Source organism: Maylandia zebra, linkage group LG9 (genome assembly GCF_041146795.1).
Source record: "Maylandia zebra isolate NMK-2024a linkage group LG9, Mzebra_GT3a, whole genome shotgun sequence".
Classification (NCBI taxonomy): Eukaryota; Metazoa; Chordata; class Actinopteri; order Cichliformes; family Cichlidae; genus Maylandia; species Maylandia zebra.
In genome coordinates, this window is record NC_135175.1 from 12319489 (window position 1) to 12339727 (window position 20239).

Below are 20239 nucleotides of genomic sequence, written 5' to 3' on the forward strand. Positions count from 1 at the left end.
CCACATTTTGGCAAATCCAACACTGAACCAGTTTCACAAAACTTAGCAAACAGTTTGCTAACTGTAGCATGGGAGATGGGTGGTCTCGTAGGGTGTCTTGCATTGAAATCTGCTGCAATGACCCGATTACTGCGTTCACCAGATATCAACACAATTTCGAACCGCTCCTCACGTGTTGACCTCTTCGACCTGTCAATGGCTGTGAACAATGAGACACTTATAGATAACTCATGAAAGAATACATTTACGTTGAAACCAAGCACACCATTGTTTTTCTTTGACATTACCAATAAGTTTGATGTGTCACATGGCCCTCTTCCTATTGAAAAAACAAAAGTTGTATCCAAGATGGCCGACTTCTAAATGGCCACCATGGTCACCACCCATCTTGAGGAGTTTGCCCCCTCACATATACTAATGTGCCACAAACAGGACTTTAATATCACCAACCATTCCCATGTTATTACGGTGTATCCATATAAATGACCCACTCTGTAAATTATACACGCAGCCAATGGAGTTAGGCGAGGATGGGAGTTATGTGCTCTCTTTTATGAGTTCTGGTTAAAAGTCGTGCAGCAACATTTTGGACCAGCTGCAGACGAGAGAGAAGACACTGACTAACTCCAAAATACAGAGCATTACAGTAATCCAAACGAGATTAAATAAAAGCATGGATTACTGTTTCAAATCACCTACTTGCTCACTACTTGTCACTGAGTTGCATCTACATGGTGCAAATGTAAATGCAACTCATTTACATTTGCACGATGTCTGGTCATTTTGCCTGACAAAGCCATTTTCAATCAAAAAATATAAAGAACAAGACAACTTGTTTTCACATTTGAGAAACTGGAGTGAGAAATGATGGACTGATTATTGTAACTGCTAGTTATAGGTTTCTTCAGTTCTGCTAAATCATTAATAGCCATCTTCTTCAGCGTTTCTTAACATCCTTAATTGGTAGGTATGTAAGTGAAGTGGATAGCTGGTTGCCTGGTAACCTCCCATTGACAGTATGCTTTGAGGAAGCTGTTGCTTTAAGTCATGAAACTGGCACAGGCCTAACAAAACCACAACCTCTTCCTCTTTTTGTTATTGGGATGAATTTCTTGTCTCTGGTCAGAGCCAGCTAGCTATCCGTTTTAACGCATTGTGCTAAGAAACATTAATTGACTACCGTCTTAGTTAATGGAATAATATATGAGAGATTGTTGCTAAAGCAGACCCACAAGTCAATCTTGACAGATGCTGTTCAGTCTAGCTTGTGCTTGCCTTCTGTGATTGACACTCTGTTGGGTCTCATTGCTCCCAGTTTTATTTGAATGATGCCAGATAGTTGACCTTAAGCACAATGCAGTGCCCATTCCATCATTTCCTGTACACTGATACCTTATGCTGGTAACTGCATGTGTAGAGTACCAGCTTGTCGATCAGATCTTTGTTTCAGTGATGCGTACTAAGCCTTGTTTCTTTTTTTTCTGGAGCATTCAGGGATCTGTTAAGACCATTCAACCGTCTTGCCAAGAGTGGCAGTCCAAGCTAATTCACCTCAAGGTCAGATTGTGCAACGCTCAATGAAACTGCGAAAAACCCTAAAAGCTACATCCCAGACTCTACAGGCCTCAATTACCATGTTAAAGTTCTTCTCTCTAAAACAAAGTCTGCAGCATGGCTCAGGCTTTCACAGCTGCATCTAAACAAACCACAAGACCTCTGGAACAATATGCTTTGCAGAGACGAGACTAGGGCTGGGACAACGCGTCGACGTAATCGATTACGTGGATGCAAAAAATACGTCGACGTAAAAAAATCTGCGTCGATGCGTCGTCACTTTCAAAAAAAGACATGGCGGCAGCGAGTAGCGGTATCATGAATGAGGTAGTTGCAGTCAACTTAAATCACTCCACCCGAACACGCAGTTCTACAGTATGGGATATTTTAACAGAAAAGGAAGTGATTCAGTCGTTTGCCGGCTTTGTGAGGTGGAAATGGCCTATCATAAAAGCACGACGGCTATGCACCAGCACCTCAAACGACTGCATCCAGGAGCAGCTTCTGCAAAGGACAAACCACTGTAAGTTTTCAACTTTTTTACTAACGCTAGTTTTTACCCGTTAATTCATCCAGACCCCCCCCACGTAGACGTACACTCACTCATAGACACAGAGATAAACACCCAACCTCCGTAAATGCAAAACTCATTTAAGCTGCTTAGCAGTAACATATAGCAGCTGCTGTTTAGTTGTTGTTGTTGTTTTGTTTGTGGCCCATGCTGGCAAAATGAGTCGGAATGCACGCAGGCTGATTATCAGAATCGGCGAAAGACAAAAAATGTGAGACAGCGAATTGGCCGCAGGAGAAATGTTAACAAGGATAATGCACCACCTGCTAAACGTAGCCGTCGTGGACACTATTACAACATTGTTAAAGTGCTTGCAAAAGCAAAATGACAATGAACTCTTGATTTGTCAAATTTAATGTGTTTAATCCTATTTGAATGCTGTTTTAATACATAATGCTTCTCCAGCTTGATCTTATAGGTCAAAGTTATGCCATCTAATGACTAGAAAGCAGTGCACCAGTAAAGGTGCCATCAGCTATGGCTATTTAAACGTTATCTTTTCCAGCCATCATGATTACTGCATATCATATGTTCAACATTGGGGATTATTATTAACCTCTTACTGTTATGCTATGAAAGCACATGGCATAACAGTATGTGTGTGTGTATATCTATCTATCTCAACCAGATCCTTATCAAATTATTTTGATATTATGCTTTCCATATAATTATTTTGTAATTATTCGAATTCATCTGTGTGCTGTGTGTGATTTATGATTTCAGGAATAAACAGAAAAGTCTGGAGGACTACTTTCAGAGAAGAAGTACGCCATGCACCCCGCAGGAGGTGGCTGTACTTACTGAGAGCGACTTATCTATGATTTTAAAAGACAAGAGACCACTTGCTGTGGGTGAGGGATTCAAAGAAATGCTGACCACTTTCCAACCAGGTTACACTCTGCCGTCTAAGCGTCATTTTACAAGCATGATGGAGAGAAAGTATGAAACTTCAGTGGAGAAACTAAGGAAAGAACTAAAAAAGGCCACATCCAAAATCTCCCTTACCACTGATGCTTGGACAAGTCTGGTCACAGAGTCCTACTTAGGGGTAACTTGTCATTTCATTATTTGTTCAAAGACGCCATTGCTGCTGTTTGTATATTATTAATTTTTTGCTATGATTTCCTTTGTTATATTTGTTTTGCAAAACATTAAATTTTTTGTTAAAAACAGAAGATTGTAGTACAATGTTATTGTGGATTTTGTTTTGTGAATGAAGAGCACTTTTTGGCAGAAAGCAAAGTGAATGTTACATTTTGTTTGTTTAAAGACACCATTGTTGCTATTTATTTGAAATGTTTTGTTAACTTTTCCTTAATTTTATATATGTTTGCACATTTCATTTCTTGTTAAATGCTATCTCTATTGTATTGATTGCAATTTTTTTTATTAAAAGGTCTTCAAATGAATAAATTTGTGTTTTTCATTTATATACATAAATTAGTAAATGTGAAATTGCTATACAAGTCAAATAATGGGGGGAAAAAATCGTTAATCGAATCGAAATCGAATCGGATTGAAAAACGAATCGTTAGATTAATCGATGCATCGAAGAATTAATCGCTAGATTCATCGATTAGGAAAATAATCGTTTTGCCCAGCCCTAGACGAGACCAAAGATTACTAAAGAGATGTTTGGCTATAATGCACAGCACCACATTTGGAAAAAAGCAAACACAGTATATCACAACAAAAACCTCATACCAACATGCATTTGGAGGAGGGGTGATGATTTGGGTTTATTTTCCAACCACATGACATGGGTACCTTGCCGTTATTAGCTCAACCATTAACCTGTACACCAAAGTACTCTTGAATAAAATGTAAGGCCAATCTGTCCCACGGCTTGAGTGAAACTGGGTCATGCAACAGCAAAATAAGCCCCAAAATGTACAACAATGGCTCAATCAAAGTCCAGACCTCAAACTGATTGAAATGCTGTGGCGTGACCTTGAGAGCTATGCACGAATGTCCACAAATGTTAATGAACCAAGGCAATGCTGTAAAGACGAATGAGCCAAAATCCCTCCACAACAATGTGACAGTGATGAAGCAATACAGAAGGTGATTAGTTCAAGTTATTGCTGCAGAAGTAGCTCTACAGGCTACTGAATAATGAAGTGTATTTAGTTTTTCACAGTCCTGTGACAGCTTTCTTTTCCACATAACCGTAGGACATTAGCTTCTATCATATTCAGCTTCCCACATTTTGGAGTTTTGGAAAAACTGAAAAAATTTTCACAGAAATGATTTTGAGTTTTAAAGCCTCACAAAACTTATCAGGCTTAAGCTGAAACAGTGTGCGAAGCCACTAAGCAGGAAACGAGTTCATGTCTCAGCAACTCTTTCAGGTAATTATATATCTAGAAAAAAAAGTGATTTATTGACTTCCTGTAGCTCTCTCAGATTATCTCGTAACTCTGAGAACTGCAATAAGAATTTTTTTTTTTCTTATTGCAGTTCTCAGAGTGGGGCACGGTGGTTAGCACTGTTGCCGCACAGCAAGAAGGTCCTGTGTTCAATTCCACCATCAGGCCGGGGTCTTTCTGTGTGGAGTTTGCATGTTCTCCCCGTGTTTGCGTGGGTTCCCTCCGGGTACTCCGGCTTCCTCCCACCGTCCAAAGACATGCAGCTTGTGGGGATAGGTTAATAGATCCTCATATTGGAACTTAAGTAGTTCGCTTTTGAGCCATACAATTCAGAAATCACACGACTGTTAAAACATTTTATACACAAGGCTAATATTGACAATTCCTATGGCATAAACTGGGAATTTTTTTAATTTGAAACGAGTAAAATGTAAAGACAGTATGGGGCAAAAATAGCTAAGTCAAGGGCAGCAGCAGCAGAATATAATCTTCCGCGATATATCAACTCCCACCAGACGAGGTCTCGGAGGAGGATAGATTACATCTTAGGTCCTTTCAATCTGAACTGGATGAGCTCTACTGCCAGAAAGCTGAAGAAGCTTTTGTTCGTTCAAGATTTATGGATTTATGACAAACAGACACATCTCCAATAATATTAGACTCGTCTTGGATATTCTGGACTACTCGGCATTAATATCTGATGACTCATTTATCCTTCTCCTGGACTTCTCTAAAGCCTTTGACTCAATTGAGCATGAATTTATATTTCTTACACTTCAGAAATTTGGTTTTGGTGATATCTTCTGCAAAGCTATCAAAACTCTGTATTCCAATGCTAATAGTTCTGCAAAGATCCAAAAGACAGAATTTCACTAAATTTTCCCCCAATTATTAAAAAATCTCAAACCAATTTAAATCAATGGTTGCAGAGAGATTTAAGTTTAAGAGGAAGGGTATTGCTCTCAAAAGCAGAAGGTCTGTCTCGACTGACTTATGCAGCGATTTCTCTGCACGGCAAAACTTGTAAGGATATTGACCGAATGCTCTTCAACTTCCTCTGGAAAAACGGGACATTACATCAGAAAGAGTGTAGTGATGAATGACTATGAACACGGTGGTCTCAATGTTTTGGATTTTGCTACAAAAAAAAGATGTTTACTTTATAATAAACTTTTTATCTTAGCTAAATTTTATTTTCACAAATACAGTAACCAAAAACCTAATTTTAAATATTACTATAATGATGTTTTATGTTACATAAAATTGGTTTGTGGATTACTTAACAAAATGCTATGAAAACTATTACCATTTGTAGTAATTACAAAATATTTGAATGAATTCTTTGTATTACACCCCCTGGCATATGTTAATTTTGCTCTGGTTGTATACACGTTCTGTATACTGTTTCTCAATAAAGTTTAATAATAATTTTTTTAAAAAGGATCAAAGAGCGCTGTGGATCATTCTGCGCATGCTCAGATCATACATAATGAAATTCATTTTTAAATACTTTGCTATTTAACAAAGGTGACTTCCCTCTAACAAAGGTGAATTTTGCAACACCTGGTGGCAATTCACCGTTATCAACCCTCAAGCTCGTGAATTGGCTCTCTCGCTTTTACGTTTATGATCGATTGCTACTGTTGTCTATCGCATATGTATTATTTGGAACCCAGCATACCTGTAAAAACAGAGAAACAGGAGGTATCAGGAACTACCTGGTGCGCCAGCTCTGCACTACTCTTCTAGCGAGACACCGCGAATGGGGATGCACAGTACAGTAGTGCAATTCATCCTGATTGGTGATTGGTCAAAAGTCTAGAGTGAAAGGAGAGGCTTGTGATTGGTGGAAAATGTGCAATGAAGAAGCGTTCTTTCATTCATTCAGTCTGTTGTCTGTTTTTTCTTCATCAGGTGATGTTTCCATCTCCTTTATCCCACCTGACACCTGTACTGCTGTCTGTGGTCTTCACCATGTTCACAATGTGTTATTTATGTATTTTGACTGGTTTACAATGACAGGACAGTAAGCATTATCAGTGCACATACAATTAAAGCATCTAGTTGTTATGCCAATAGTGATGATGATTATCCTTTGGCTCTTTTGAACCAAAACAGTTTGGAAAGTCCCCTGAAATCAACAGCAATTGAAAACAAATAGCTCTCTTTTCTTCTGTGTTATTATGATGTGCAATGACTATCCATAAGAGGAGTCTTTTATGTTGCCCCCATGAGACCATGTAATTGTTTTACTTTTATACTGGTAAAATGTGAAGAATTATTCATGCCATTGTACTGTCATTTACAGACAGGCAAGAAATTAAAGGCATACCCTGAACTCTTGACCCCCAGATGGGGAGACATTGCACTTTGCTGCCATGTTAGGGTGCACTTTTGCTATGACAGATTATGTTTGTCCTGTGACAAAGTATTTGAAGAAGTGTCAGTGAATAGTTGATTATGAAAATGGTGTGATCATATACCATGGCTTTCACAGTCACCAGATCTCAACCAAGAGCATCATGGGAAATTTGACTGACATAACAGATAGATAATAGCTCTGTTAGTGTTTCAGAATCAATTCCAGTAAACACTGAAGCTCTTGCAGAGACATGTGTTGTACAAATACTTTATGAACTTGACTTTGCCACCTGCTTGTACACATTGCTTCTTTGGTTCAGGTCTGTTATGTTTCTTCATATTTGTGTCTTTTAAACCTGTTGGCAGAGTATGCTATTTGTGTGTAACTTAATAAAAAAATATACAACATGTTTGTCTTTCTATAGATTTTATTTATTTATGCTTGTATGTTTTGTCAGTGCCTTTTGGACTATAGTGATGCTGATTCAAAGAAGGTCAGTAAGTCCAAGTCATTCATTCATTAAGTTATTCCACAACTCACTGTTACTGTAATACAAAACACTTTATTAAAATAAATGAAATGGTGAAACACAAGGACAACACTGCAAGCAATCAGTAAAACACAAAGACAGCACTACAATCAATCAGTGAACTTGATTCTGACTGTAATGTTTTTTAAAAGATCAATTGTAAAGATCAAATGGCACCACCAGCTTTCCCAGGCACTGTTGACTTAAAGGCGCGTGGATACCCTCGGCTTGAAGAAGCTTCTCTGCGTGAGTCAAGACAGTGACTTGGCTGAGCAGCTCCTGTGGAGGTTTGGGGAAGACCGTACTTCTCACCCGAGAGTAACGTGCCTCTTTGGTTGCCATAAGTAGCGCCTGCTGACGATGTGCAGGGGCATCTGGATTAACTACCCGAATCGTCGGTGTCGCCATACCAAGACTATAAAATGGAGTTAAAAAAGGTTAAATTATGTATTCAGCGTGGCGTCGTGTACTTCCAGCTAAATCCAGGAGCGTCTTAGAGTCGATAACTTACTGTAAACATAAAAGAAATGCTAGTTTCCATAAAGAATAGCGGACTTGCCGGCTTCTTCGCTGCACCGCCGTATGTTGTTGTTTTGGTGACGCAACTTCCGCCGAGCAGACGATTGGTCGTCTACAGTGGGATTCGGCGCTCCCATTGGCCCGAGTCTACAGTGTCTACGCTCACCGTAGACTCCGGGCCAATGAAAACGACGTAACCGTCTACAGTCAGCGTAGACTTTGCACTACCGTAGACTCGACCGCCCTCTGCTGGCGGAACTTATATTGCAGCAAAATAAACACTAACAGTAGTTTTTCCCAAAAGGAAGCATGAAGCATAAAAATAAAATGGGGGGGGGGGGGGGGGGGGGGGCTGCAATTTTCATGTATTCATCTATATCATGGTGCCACACATGCCCAAAACTTAATTTAGCATATTAAATAAATGTGAATGACCAGAAACAGTTGTTTCGTAAAGAAAACTGCCCAAAATCAAAATATGTAACTCCAAAATAAAGTTTATTTCAAGCCACTGAGGTTACAGTGATCCTGAAATATATGTACATGTGCTTTACAGTACATAAGGCAGGTCAGTTCTTTACTAATGAGGCCACATATTACTGAATAAAGTGAATAATCGATGGATCTACGTCCATAAGCACATTTCTCCATTTGTTTACGTTTTTAAACCAGGTCAAAACATTTTTTTTTATTTTATTCTACACAACGAAACCAGAATCTGCACGCTTTTTGTTTAGAAAGAAGAACCGTTTAATCTGAGCAAATCCCTCCCGCCTTCCATTATCCCAGGACCTGAAGACAAAACTTAATTTAGCCCATTAAATAAATGTGAATGACTAGAAATTTTCTGATCTTTCGGTTTACAAAGTTACAAAACTCAGTTCACAACTACGCAGTCCGATCTACAAAAATTGCTGCACCCGTTTCCAATTCTCCTGCAAAATGTAAAGAAACGAGGGCACAAGACTTTTGCACACTGCCGTCTATATTAAAGTAAAGCTGGATTCATTCTCATTTAAACACAGTGAAGGTGTTGCTGGTCCATCAGGTAATAAATCACAGAGCTTACAGTCATCACATGGTTTCAGACTCCAACACCTCCAAATCAAGGGTTCATACGCTTTTTTCTGGCTCTAATCCAAGCACTTTTTAAGCACTTTGAAGGTCCATGTTCAAGCTTTCCCAGCACATGGCCAAAAGAACCCACAGAAAGCATGTTTCACTTTGCATCACCTCACTAAGACCATGTGAAAATGAAAACGAATCATCTTAGGTTGGCTTAAAAAGCCTTTCTTCCCCACAAAACAGGAAAACTGCACCGAAGATCACATATTTCAAGCACCCGTGTGAACCCTGTTTACAGATAAATACGGATTCAATGAAACTGCACATTAATCCCATAAACATGAAGCTCTGTCCTCCTACGTGACTGAAGGTTGATCAGTGACTAAATCAGTGGATACTAACAGTGAGTCCAGAACACACTTCCTAGTTGCCCTGCACAGTGCCTCAGGACTCCAAGGCGCAATTTGCTGTTGCAATAAACTATTATTTATTTATCCACACTTAACAACTCTTGCACTTAATCTATAATAAAATGATGACTATAAATATAATGAAATTTATTTGAAATAAAAATTTAACACAATCAGTTTCTTAATGTATGTTCTTTAAAACACAGTGTGTGTTTATTAAATATCATAATTGTAATAATCCATAATTATGTGGATATGCATATTACATATATACACACAGAAGCAGGCAGGATAAGACTAGCGTCATATCTGAGACAGTAACCAGGTTCGGACTGTTTCTGAAACCTCCATCATTTTCATTGTGCAACAACACAGCAGCAGAGGACAATTTGATTTTGTTATGGGAATAAATCACTACTGGAAATCACAGGACTCAGATCAACACACGATCTGCTCAACGATCTGTGTTACAGTATTTTTATCTTTTATGAATATATGCCTTCAGCGAAATAAATATGAGTGTATTATGTTTAAATTTCCCTTATGCTTGTAGCAGTCAGAGGAACGTGCAAAACTTAATTATCATGAGAGCACACTCCCTGACTCCCAGCACATATAAAGCAGTTGTTTTTCTGTCAGTTTCTTTAAGCATATTCTAGTTATCAGCACATAGCAACAGAAGGTTTGCCATTTTTCAATTTAATTTATATATTTTATCTTATTCTTTCCCAGTGTGTTGTACAGTTATTTCATTTTTAACCTTAATTTATATTTTATTCCTTCCTAGTTAAATTGACCCTTTTAATTTTTCATATTTATTTCCTATCTTATTCATAGCCTTTTCCTTTTTTGTTTTCTTTAGGTCACGAGCAGTTATCCAAGCATTTCACTACATATCGTACTGTGTATGACTGTGTATGTGACAAATAAAATTTGAATTTGAATTTATAGATAGCGTACAAAGCATTAACCACAATAAGTTGTGAAAACCAGCTGTTATTGTTAGATTAAGTTCCTGGAACTGCATGTTCTCCACCCACGAGTGAAGGGCGTGCAGTTAAGTTCCTGCTTTATCTGTGTGTTTCACCATGTACCATGAAGGTATAAATAAAGGCGTAAGACCAATGCTGAACACGAGAGGTTTTTGGACAAAGTTTGTGTTCTTCATTCTTTAAGCACTGGTTTGAGTACCGTTTAAGCACCGGCACCGTTTCAAAAGTACCGGTTTGGCACCGGTATCGGATAAAACCTAAACGATACCCATCCCTACTCAGGGATGTTAACGTCTCCCCAGGAGACCATCACAGTGTGCTTCACAGGCTTGCGTGTGGTGTAGGTGCAGGTGCTGTTGCCATTATCCTTAACCTGGACATCCACAGAATTACCTTCAACATCCTGTGCAGAAGAAAAGGGATTAGTTCTATCAGATTTAAGTAGGCGCACTGTCGATTATTGAGAAAAAGGATTTTAAGTGTGACCCATAATCCGAAAAATACGGTACATGCAATATATTTAACATATTTGTGATCATATACAAAGCCAGATATTCATGGGCTATAATTTTCAGAGGAGCTTTTCCTCCTTGCTTGGCATCAACTGTGAACTCAGTGGGTTTTCCAACAGCCAGACCACTGCTCTGAAGGCCTGGACCGTACGCCTTAACCTAGAGAAAACTATTTTAAACAAACAATTAAAAAATGAACAAGTAAAAGATCTACTATAGCCAAAAGATCATTTACAGACTATAGCCCTGTGAACAAGTATTTGCCTCCTTTCTGATTTCCTATCTTATTCCATATTTGTCACACTTACACCTTTCACATCAATACATTTATAACATTAGACAACAATGTCTAATATTCAACGGCAGTTTTCAAGGGCAAAACGTTATCCAAACATACTTGGTCCTATATGAAAAAGTAATCACACAGAAACCCGATACCTTATGTGTCACCTCTGACACCAAGAACTGCAGCAAGCGTTTGGTGCTAGAGGTCACATTTGGACTCTGGACCTCTGTGGAGTGTGCACATGATCTCATTACTGTCTAAAAATCCAAGGAGTGCTGAATCATTGAAAAATACACAGTAACAGGTGTGTAGCATCGCTAACTAGGTAGCAACAAGCCTCTAACACAGTGTGTGTATGCTAGCGGCTAATCTAGCAAACAAATGAACAGAGTGCTTTTAGGTGTTGCACAAGGATAAGATGATAAGCTGTGTGTCTTTTTTATAATGACCTGCTTCAATTTACCTTAATCCAAGGAGTGCTCAGTGTGGGTAAATCTGCCATGAGCAGATAAAGTGGATGAGTGGGACTAGGTAGGTGTGCCGAAAACAGGCAACAAAGCTGACGCTGAAGAGTGTGCTGAGAACATAGTGGCGCCGCCAGCAGGTTTCCGGCTAGCAGGAAGACTTTGCAGTAACACCTCCAACATTGGCAGTCCCATTTTGTGAAAGCCAATAAAAAAATAGCTAGGTTTCCATGTGTCATTTGTGTGGAACAATGCTGCACAACAAGCTAAATAGATTTAAAAAAACGAAAAAAAAAATTGTTGAACAACAGAAGATAAATGTCCTTTTTTTCTATTTCCAACTGGCCGGCTGTGTGGTGCGCAGCCTTAAGAGGCCAGCATTCAGACCCCAGAGTTTAACGGCCAAGTTCGAGTCTCTGACGGTCCGTCTGCTATCCGGTTGTTCAGTGATGACGCGACGAATCCTACTTCCGGGTCTAAAGTAGTCTGCGTTTAATATGGATTTTGTGTTGTTAACATGTTTAATGTTATGTATTTTCTTATATTTGATCTCAAAAAGCTCCTAAAACAGTCAGTGATCACTGCTGACCTCCCTCGGCTTTTATTACCACTAATCATTTATTTAAGCTCAGTTTTTAAAACGTTAGGATGTAACTACAGCCCAGCCCATGCAGCAGTATATGAATGACTAACCTCGTATTGTGGATGGATTATCTCAGTTGTTCTCCTGGCTGAAGTTTGGTCCTTTTACAGCATCCTGCCATGCGATTACATTTGTTCCTGACCACCGAAAACACTCACGTTAACTTTTATCGAGTGGAAAAAAAGTTAGCTTGTTCATATTATGCTAGCATAGCTGTGTCGCTAGCGGTCACGTAGCACATCATTATATACCAGCTAGCCAAACTTCAGTAACCCTACAAACGTCACTGCTGTTTCGTTTTCTGTCTTCATTTATGTTGGAAGTGATAACAGAGATGTACGTTTTAATTTGTTTCCAAAACCCCGCAGTCAGGACATGCTATATTGTATTTAGATAGAAGCTAGCGAGCTAACTTCCTGCTAACTTCTAACTCCGTTAAATGTCATAAATTCCATTTTCATGGATGCCTGGATGTTAAACTCAATTGTTACACCTGGTAGAGCAGAACGCTGATCATTTTATTAAAGATGAAAGACTTTAGACTGTTTTTCCAACTCTCAGTAATGCCATAGTGATCGTTGGATATATGGACCTGCAGCGGAGTTTAGACCCAGACACGGCTAGTGACGTCAGACTGAACAACCGGATAGCGGGGTAGGCCGAGCGAAAGACGAAGCTCCGGGCTCCTCCTTTTTCCCGCTTTTTTTTTTCATTCATATTTATTTACATTTATTTAGATATCAAGCTGCAAGTAAAAGCTCAGGGAAACACTTTTAAGCCGCCCTTTAAGGTACCCTATATATGTCCTTTCACATCTTATCACTTCATACAGTGCTATGGACCAGTCTACACCTGCTACTTTCTGCACAAGCTTTTATCACACAAGACCCGCTGTTTACAGGTAAGAAACACAGTGTCAGTAATGTTAAAGTGGCTGTGTGGAGTAGCACAACCACTGCTAATATAACACTTTTCACATGCATTTCTACATATTACAGTGTCTTTTACCGTCTTTATGGTGCTAGCTTAAAGTCATGCTGTAAATGTTAGCTTGTAGTGAAACATATTCCGACCATGTTTGGACAGAAATATTGGCTTCTATCATGACTAGTTAACAGAGACATTAACTGCCCACGCGTTACTGTAATCCGATTACTTTTTTCAAGTAACGTGACACACTGTTTACAGCAGTGTGTCATTGTGTTAAAAAAGTGAGTGATGTGAGCACAGTTCTGACATATCAGGAAGTGAACACAGTGACTGAAGCTGTGTTCCCATTCATCCTTTAATCATGACAAAACGTGAGGAATCACACTGAGGTGAGACCTTGACAACAGACAAATCAGGAGCCACAGAGTGTCAAGTGTCAGCCCACACCAATGATAAGAAAGAAATTCATTTACAGACACGTGAAAAAGCAGTTTAAGCTTCTAGATCTGGATGATTACAACACATCATTATTTATTTAAAGCAACCCAAAATGCACAAATGACTATAACCAAGTACATCCTGTGATTCAGCAGCTGATGGAACCAACTTTAGCAGCAAAAACTTGAGTTAATCATTTTTTATTAGTGTTTCACAGCCAGAGATGGGCAGTAACACGATTACTTTTTCAAGTAACGAGTAATGTAAGGGATTACTATTGCAAAAAGGTAATTAGATTACTGTTACTTTCCCATAAGCACGCTGCGTTACTGCGTTACTAAAACCGTAATTTTTTTGCCAGAGTGCCTCATGACAATAACAGCTGTGTGCAGATCAAGAATGGATAATCTATGGAGGAGTGCAGAGAGAGTATGACCGTGCAGCGTTTAAAGCGTGGAAGTACTGAGCTTACTTTGAGTTTGATTCCGTAAAAAGTGACAAAAACTTTTAGAAACTTTCTTTTTACAGCGAAAAAACCCTTAACTTCAGAGCAAGCACCGAGTACGCTACTACGGGATTGGAAATTCACAGAGAGACTTGCGGATTCCTCCACAAATTTCTTCTAGTCAGAATGTTGCATATAATTTAATTTTTGCTTGATGCATAAAGTAAAAAGATTCAAACTAATAAAACAAGTTTTAAAAACAGACTTTTCTATTTGATTACATTTTGTATGATGGATGATGCAGAAAAAGTAGAATTGGGCTGAAAGATCTATTGCGTTATTACCTATTCAGGTCATAAATCATGTTTTTAAAAAGTAACTAAGTAATTAATTACTTTTGAAAATAAGTAATCAGTAAAGTAAGGGGATTACTTTTGGGGGAAGTAAGTAACTTGACCAACACTGCTAGTTAAGTTACTACCATAGTTAATCCAGTTACGGGTAACATGATAGTGCTAACCCATAACCCCGAACTCTGTAATACTGTAAATGATGAGTGATTTAAGTTAACACTAAACATTCAACAGTGTCTCCTGAACATTTATAATCAGGTGTGAGTCTGGCTGCATTGACTTTTGAAGATGCAAATTTAGCATGATGGCTGATGGTGCTGTGTAAGCTTCTACTTACCTTCTACACTGTGTTTAACACACATTTCAGAATAGCAAAGAGGAGCACTGTTGCTTCATCCTTAATACTTTAGAGGAGAACTGGACTGCAGATCAAAAGGTCCTTAATAGCTTTTTGTCCTCCCCGACCCTCAAAGCCAAACCAGCCATGAGAGCTGATGGGACAGGATTTGTAAAAGTGACATTATCAGAAAGAAAGGGGAGCAAGAATACTTGATATTTGCATTCTTTAGAGAAAAGTATTTGAAAAGGCTGTCTGCTGTTTTGGATTGATGTCGTTCTCCGGAGGCTCAAAGAAGTAGGGCAGTGTCACGGTCCTTTTGGCAGCAGAAAGCTGCTGAGTGCTGGAAAGAAGCACGGCCACACCAGCTGAAATGTCTCACTGACACAGAAGCTGTTGGCCATCCTCTGTGTTGCCACTGTCTTCACCCTGCTGTTATTAAGTGTCAATAACATACATTTCTATGGAGCTAAGCTTGATGAGCGATGCCTTGTTGGCTGACATTTATGTCTTTGAGCGTGTGAGAAGTTTAATAATTATAAAACCACATGAATTTGACAAATGTCCTTTTAACCGTCAGCTCATAGTGAAGCACACTGAGCCACCCGGAGCTATAATATCAAAATAGAAGCTGTGTGGAAGTGTGGAAGCTAGGAGAACAGCATTTGACCTTACAGCACAGGCCGAAATTGTGTAGGTTACGCAGTAACCACAGATAGTAAAATAATAGAAGCAAAACTACTTTCTTCTTCATATTCTGCACAGAGCGCTGAGCTGATAGCTGTGATACGCGAAAGTGAAATACACAAAGACAAACTAATAAATATACATACAGACAGCCAGTATGTTTTCTCTGCTGTGCATCATTTTGCAAAAAATTTGGCAAAACAGAGGAATGATTAGACCAACCGGAAAACCGGTTCAGCATGCCAGCCTGCTACAACGCCTACTGACTGTAATACATTTACCACAACAAATCGCATTGTGTAAATGTGCAGGACACAAAACTGATGGCTCTTTCATTACTACAGGCAATAACTTGCTGACAGAGCAGCAAAACAGGCGGCACAAACGACAAACATTACATTGATGGCAGTAAACACACATCAGATTCCACTGGATGTGTTGAAAAATGAACAAAAAGCAGCAAGCACAGCCGAGCAGGCAAAATGGCTAAAACACGGTGCAGTTCTGACAAACGACTTAATGATGTGTTATGGCAAGCCAGTGTTGCCAAAATCTCTCCACAAGATGGCGGCATTAGTGACTCATGGCTGTACGCATTTGTCATCGGGGGGAATGACCTGTATTGTCAACTCTCATTTCTACACTGTAAATTTTGAAACTTCAGCAAAACAATTTGTCAGAACGTGCATGACGTGTCAAAAATATAATGCTCAGGGAAATCTGCGACCAAAAAGAGGCCGTTTTCCCACTCCACCTCACCCTTTTCACACAATTCATATGGATTTTATTGAGCTAAGCGAATGTCAAGGGTCGAAATATGCCCTAGTGGTTATAGACGTGTTCTCAAAGTGGCCAGAAATTTACCCAGTGAAAAAGGCAGATACAATTTCAGTAGCAAAGTGCCTGTGCAATCACTTCATACCCACATATGGCATCCCAGCTTTGATACGATCAGACAACGGCACTCATTTTGTAAATAATGTCATCACTAAGGTCTCTGAAGCACTCGGTTTCAGCATAAAACACCATTGTGCGTATCACCCTCAGAGCGCAGGCCTTGTAGAGAGAACTAACGGCACTATAAAACAAAGGCTCAGGAAATGCATGGCAGAAACAGGAAGGCCGTGGCCTGAATGTTTGGGTTTAGTGAAAATGTGGATGCGCTTAACACAAGGCTCCCATAAACTAACTCCATTTGAAATCATTCATGGTAGGCCGTTCCCACTACCCATCACCAGTCAACCAATAGACAAATCAATCAGAGAAAACACATTAGCAGAATGGATGTCTAAGCTGTTAGAAAACAAGGAGATCATTGTACATAATCAACAACCTGATGATGTTTCTCCAGTGTCTTGCAGATTACAGCCCGGTGACTGGGTTCTGATCAAGGTGCTCCAAAGGAAAAACTGGAGCGCACCCAGGTGGGAGGGACCACAGCAGGTTCTCCTCACCACGCCCACCGCTTGCAAAATAGCGGAACGACCATCTTGGATCCATCAGAGTCACTGCAGGCGAGTAAGTGAAGCCATCTAAACTCAGTCGACACAGGCTCGCCCAATTGTTGTGATCTCGCCCGGTGGAGGGAACAGCCTTTCTGGCCGGGGGGTCTACTCACGACAGGAGGGTGTGTCCTGTTGTCATGAGGTGGTGGCTCCTAATACCTGCAGCGGCCCTGACCCTGGCCGGGCTCCTCACCTTTGCTTCCGTGAGGGACAACAAGTCACGCTATATGAAGAAAAGGCAGACACTGTATGACAAAGGAAAGTACACCAAGTTTCCCCATGGCTACGCCACTAACTTCTGGTGGCAGTTTATGAACACTACAGCTCACTTGAATAATAAAACTGACTGCTATGCATGTACCCATATGCCCCTATCCTCACAGACGTCTGGTCTGTGGCCGTACAGCATACCTGAAGATCGCAGTCGGTGCCTGTTGGGCCTGGCAACACATCCAGGCTACAGTACTCTTTGGTCCAAGGCCAACTACAGCATCCCAGCAAAAGCAACCTGGAGGTCATCGTCACTCACGAATGTGCACTGTTCCGGACAGACCTACCTACTGACCTGGCCCCAAGTCTCAGACCCACTGCCTGATGTAATTCTACTGAACAAACTGAACGCATCACAACTGCCAGTATGTGTGATGAACAATGGATCGCGGGCAGTGGGGGAGCTGCCTACTCACCTATGTAAATACATATACACTTTCTGCCCACCGAGGAACGAGAGGAAGTGTATGGCCTGTTCAATCAACGAAACCTGTGCCAGTAACGCGACGCTGATGAGCCTCAACTGTCGCTCCGACTACAGCTACCGAATGCCACTACAAACAAAGACTCAGTACCAGACAGGATGTGCACGGACGGCACCCAGCAGTAGAGGAACCAGAGTTTTGGCTGACTGGTACTTCCTATGTGGCAATAAGGCTTATCTGTCACTCCCTGAAGGTTGGGGGGGGTCTGTGCGCCCTGGTGCAATTATCAGATCACGTCTTCTTCATGCAAAGTATTGAACACCACCCCAGCAGCCGACAGAGACGTGAGGTGGACATCGCCTCACCCAATTCTTTTGGAATCACAGTGGACACTGGAGTGCCGGGAGAGTTTCGCATCTGGGGAGGAGGAGTGAAGTTCTTGCAGAGCTTGATCCCCGGCATTGGAGTAGCTGAGGTGCGGGACCATGTGGAGACCAACCGATATGCTCTGTTACGACACATCAACTTGACTAAGACCCTGGGAACGGCCTGGGTGCTGCAGAACAGACTGACTCTAGATCTGCTGACAGCATCACAAGGAGGAGTTTGCAAGCTGATCGGGGAGACATGTTGCACGTTTATCCCTGAAGGATACGAAGCTGGAGGAGACATTTATGAAGCTTTGCAGAATTTGACCGTTCTGCAGAAATATGTCACTGACCACACATCTGGAGCAGCCACACCACAAGGCTGGCTGGACTGGCTATTTGGCGGCTCTTGGTTGGCTGCTGCAGCGAAGCCGTTTGTCTTTCTAGGTTTCATCATGGTAGCACTGCTCATATTAGTGTTGTGTGTGTTGCCATGTCTAAGAGTAATGATTTCAAAGATGATAACAACTACAATGACTGCTTATGTTGCCGTGCCTCAAGAAGAACAGCATCCCGTTGCAATTCTGTTAGAGGAACTTGTAATAGCTGCTAATAAATGACGTGGTGATTAAAAATGACTTGTCAAGTGATCATGCACTGATTAACACATTAGTAGTTTATACAGGTACAACATAAGGTTTTCTTATTCTTTTATTTTCTTTTATTTTTTTGTAGTTTTAGTTTTATTATTTTCCTTCGTTATCACCTTTGTATTTTCTTTTACTGTGTCTTCCTTAATTATTTTATTCTTTTATTGTTTTATTCTTTAGACCACATGATTTACATTTCTGCTATGTTGACATTTTGAACATTAAAAAATTGCTAAAGATACTTAATAAATAACCTTCACAGACAATTGTTGTATACATTTAAAATAAGTTAAAACAGGAGGGAATGTTAGTGGAAAATGATTCTATGTTTCTTTACCTTCTTTTAAATGTACAAAGATGCCTTTTCTCTGCCCTTTGTCTATGGTTAGATTCGTTTAGAATTATCCTTTTAGACTTTCCCAGCGAAGACATATTGTTTTGGGACATATTGTTTTAGATTGTTTTATCTCTCACAGCTTTCTCCCAGCTCTCTGCTGACGAGACTAGCGCCACATATGGAGTTGTTTATTTTATCTGTTTATTATTTTCTTATCCTGTTCTCACTGTCTTTCCTATAAAAGGTGCCAAGCCTCTGTTCACGGTGTGAGTTGTTTTTAACAGCTTACCCGTGTGCACGTTAAAGCATCAAAAGTAATTCTGTCTCATTGTGTCTTTATTTCTCCTGGGTCTTTTGCAGAGTTTTCCCCCAACAGTGCACTTTGATTCCAAGTTAATACTAGCTAGTGTTTCTCACTGGTTTTTGGGTGGTGGAGTAAAAGGGATTGGTTGGTGGCTGTTTCTAATGTTAGCCTTGTCTTGGTTTTCTTACAGGCAGGGTAAAGACATGGTGATGAATGAGTGTGTGGGCCGTCTGCTGAGGACCAAGAGCTCAGGACAGTCAGACGGGGGCGTCGCAGCAGGAGTCACCGTGCTCGACAACCCTCTGCTGTCCTGAGATGTCAGACTCCTGCCTGCACATACAAACCACACTGAAGTCAGAGTTCCACCTGCACCTCCACCTGTTCTTGCAACAGCATGAAAACTGACAGAGGTGAGACAGCAGAAAAGTTCTTGTCTATTTTTTTTTTTTTTTTACTAAGTTAAGGAATTAAGTTAAGAAGAGTGATTAAATAAATAGTTTCTTGCATTTTTGATTTAGTGATTGTGTTTAGGATTATTTCAGAAACATGTTTAGAGGATCTTTGTAAGCCTGTATTTACTTTAAAAGAAGGGAAGCACTTCTTCATCCTACAGAAAAGGTGACACATTACAGATGAGTTCATAAAAAGTGTCTCTGTCACTCTTTCAAGGCTCTGTCACTTTTTCTTTTTGACTGGAACAGCATGTTAAAGTAGGCCTAGGCTGACATCTTGTGGCAGTGTGTTGTTACTACAACATATGAAATTGTGTTTCTATTGGAAATATAATTCAGCACCACTGAGCCGCTCTCTCAGTTACAAACTGAACCTGTTTTGTAGACGTATAAATCACTAACGGTGTGTTCACACCGACGCGAATAGAGCGTCAGGTTTACATGTAAAGTCAATGGAAAGGC

At 40.2% G+C, this 20239-nt stretch overlaps 1 long non-coding RNA gene across 1 annotated transcript; it reads right to left on the bottom strand.

Annotated features, from left to right (window-relative positions):
- Positions 1–7398: 7398 nt before the first annotated feature.
- LOC143420483 (uncharacterized) lies at positions 7399–8143 on the bottom strand. Its single transcript, XR_013100312.1, has 2 exons — positions 7897–8143; positions 7399–7800 (listed from the first exon to the last, which is right to left on the bottom strand). It is a non-coding gene; the product is annotated as an uncharacterized LOC143420483 (long non-coding RNA).
- Between the last annotated feature and the right edge of the window lie 12096 nt (positions 8144–20239).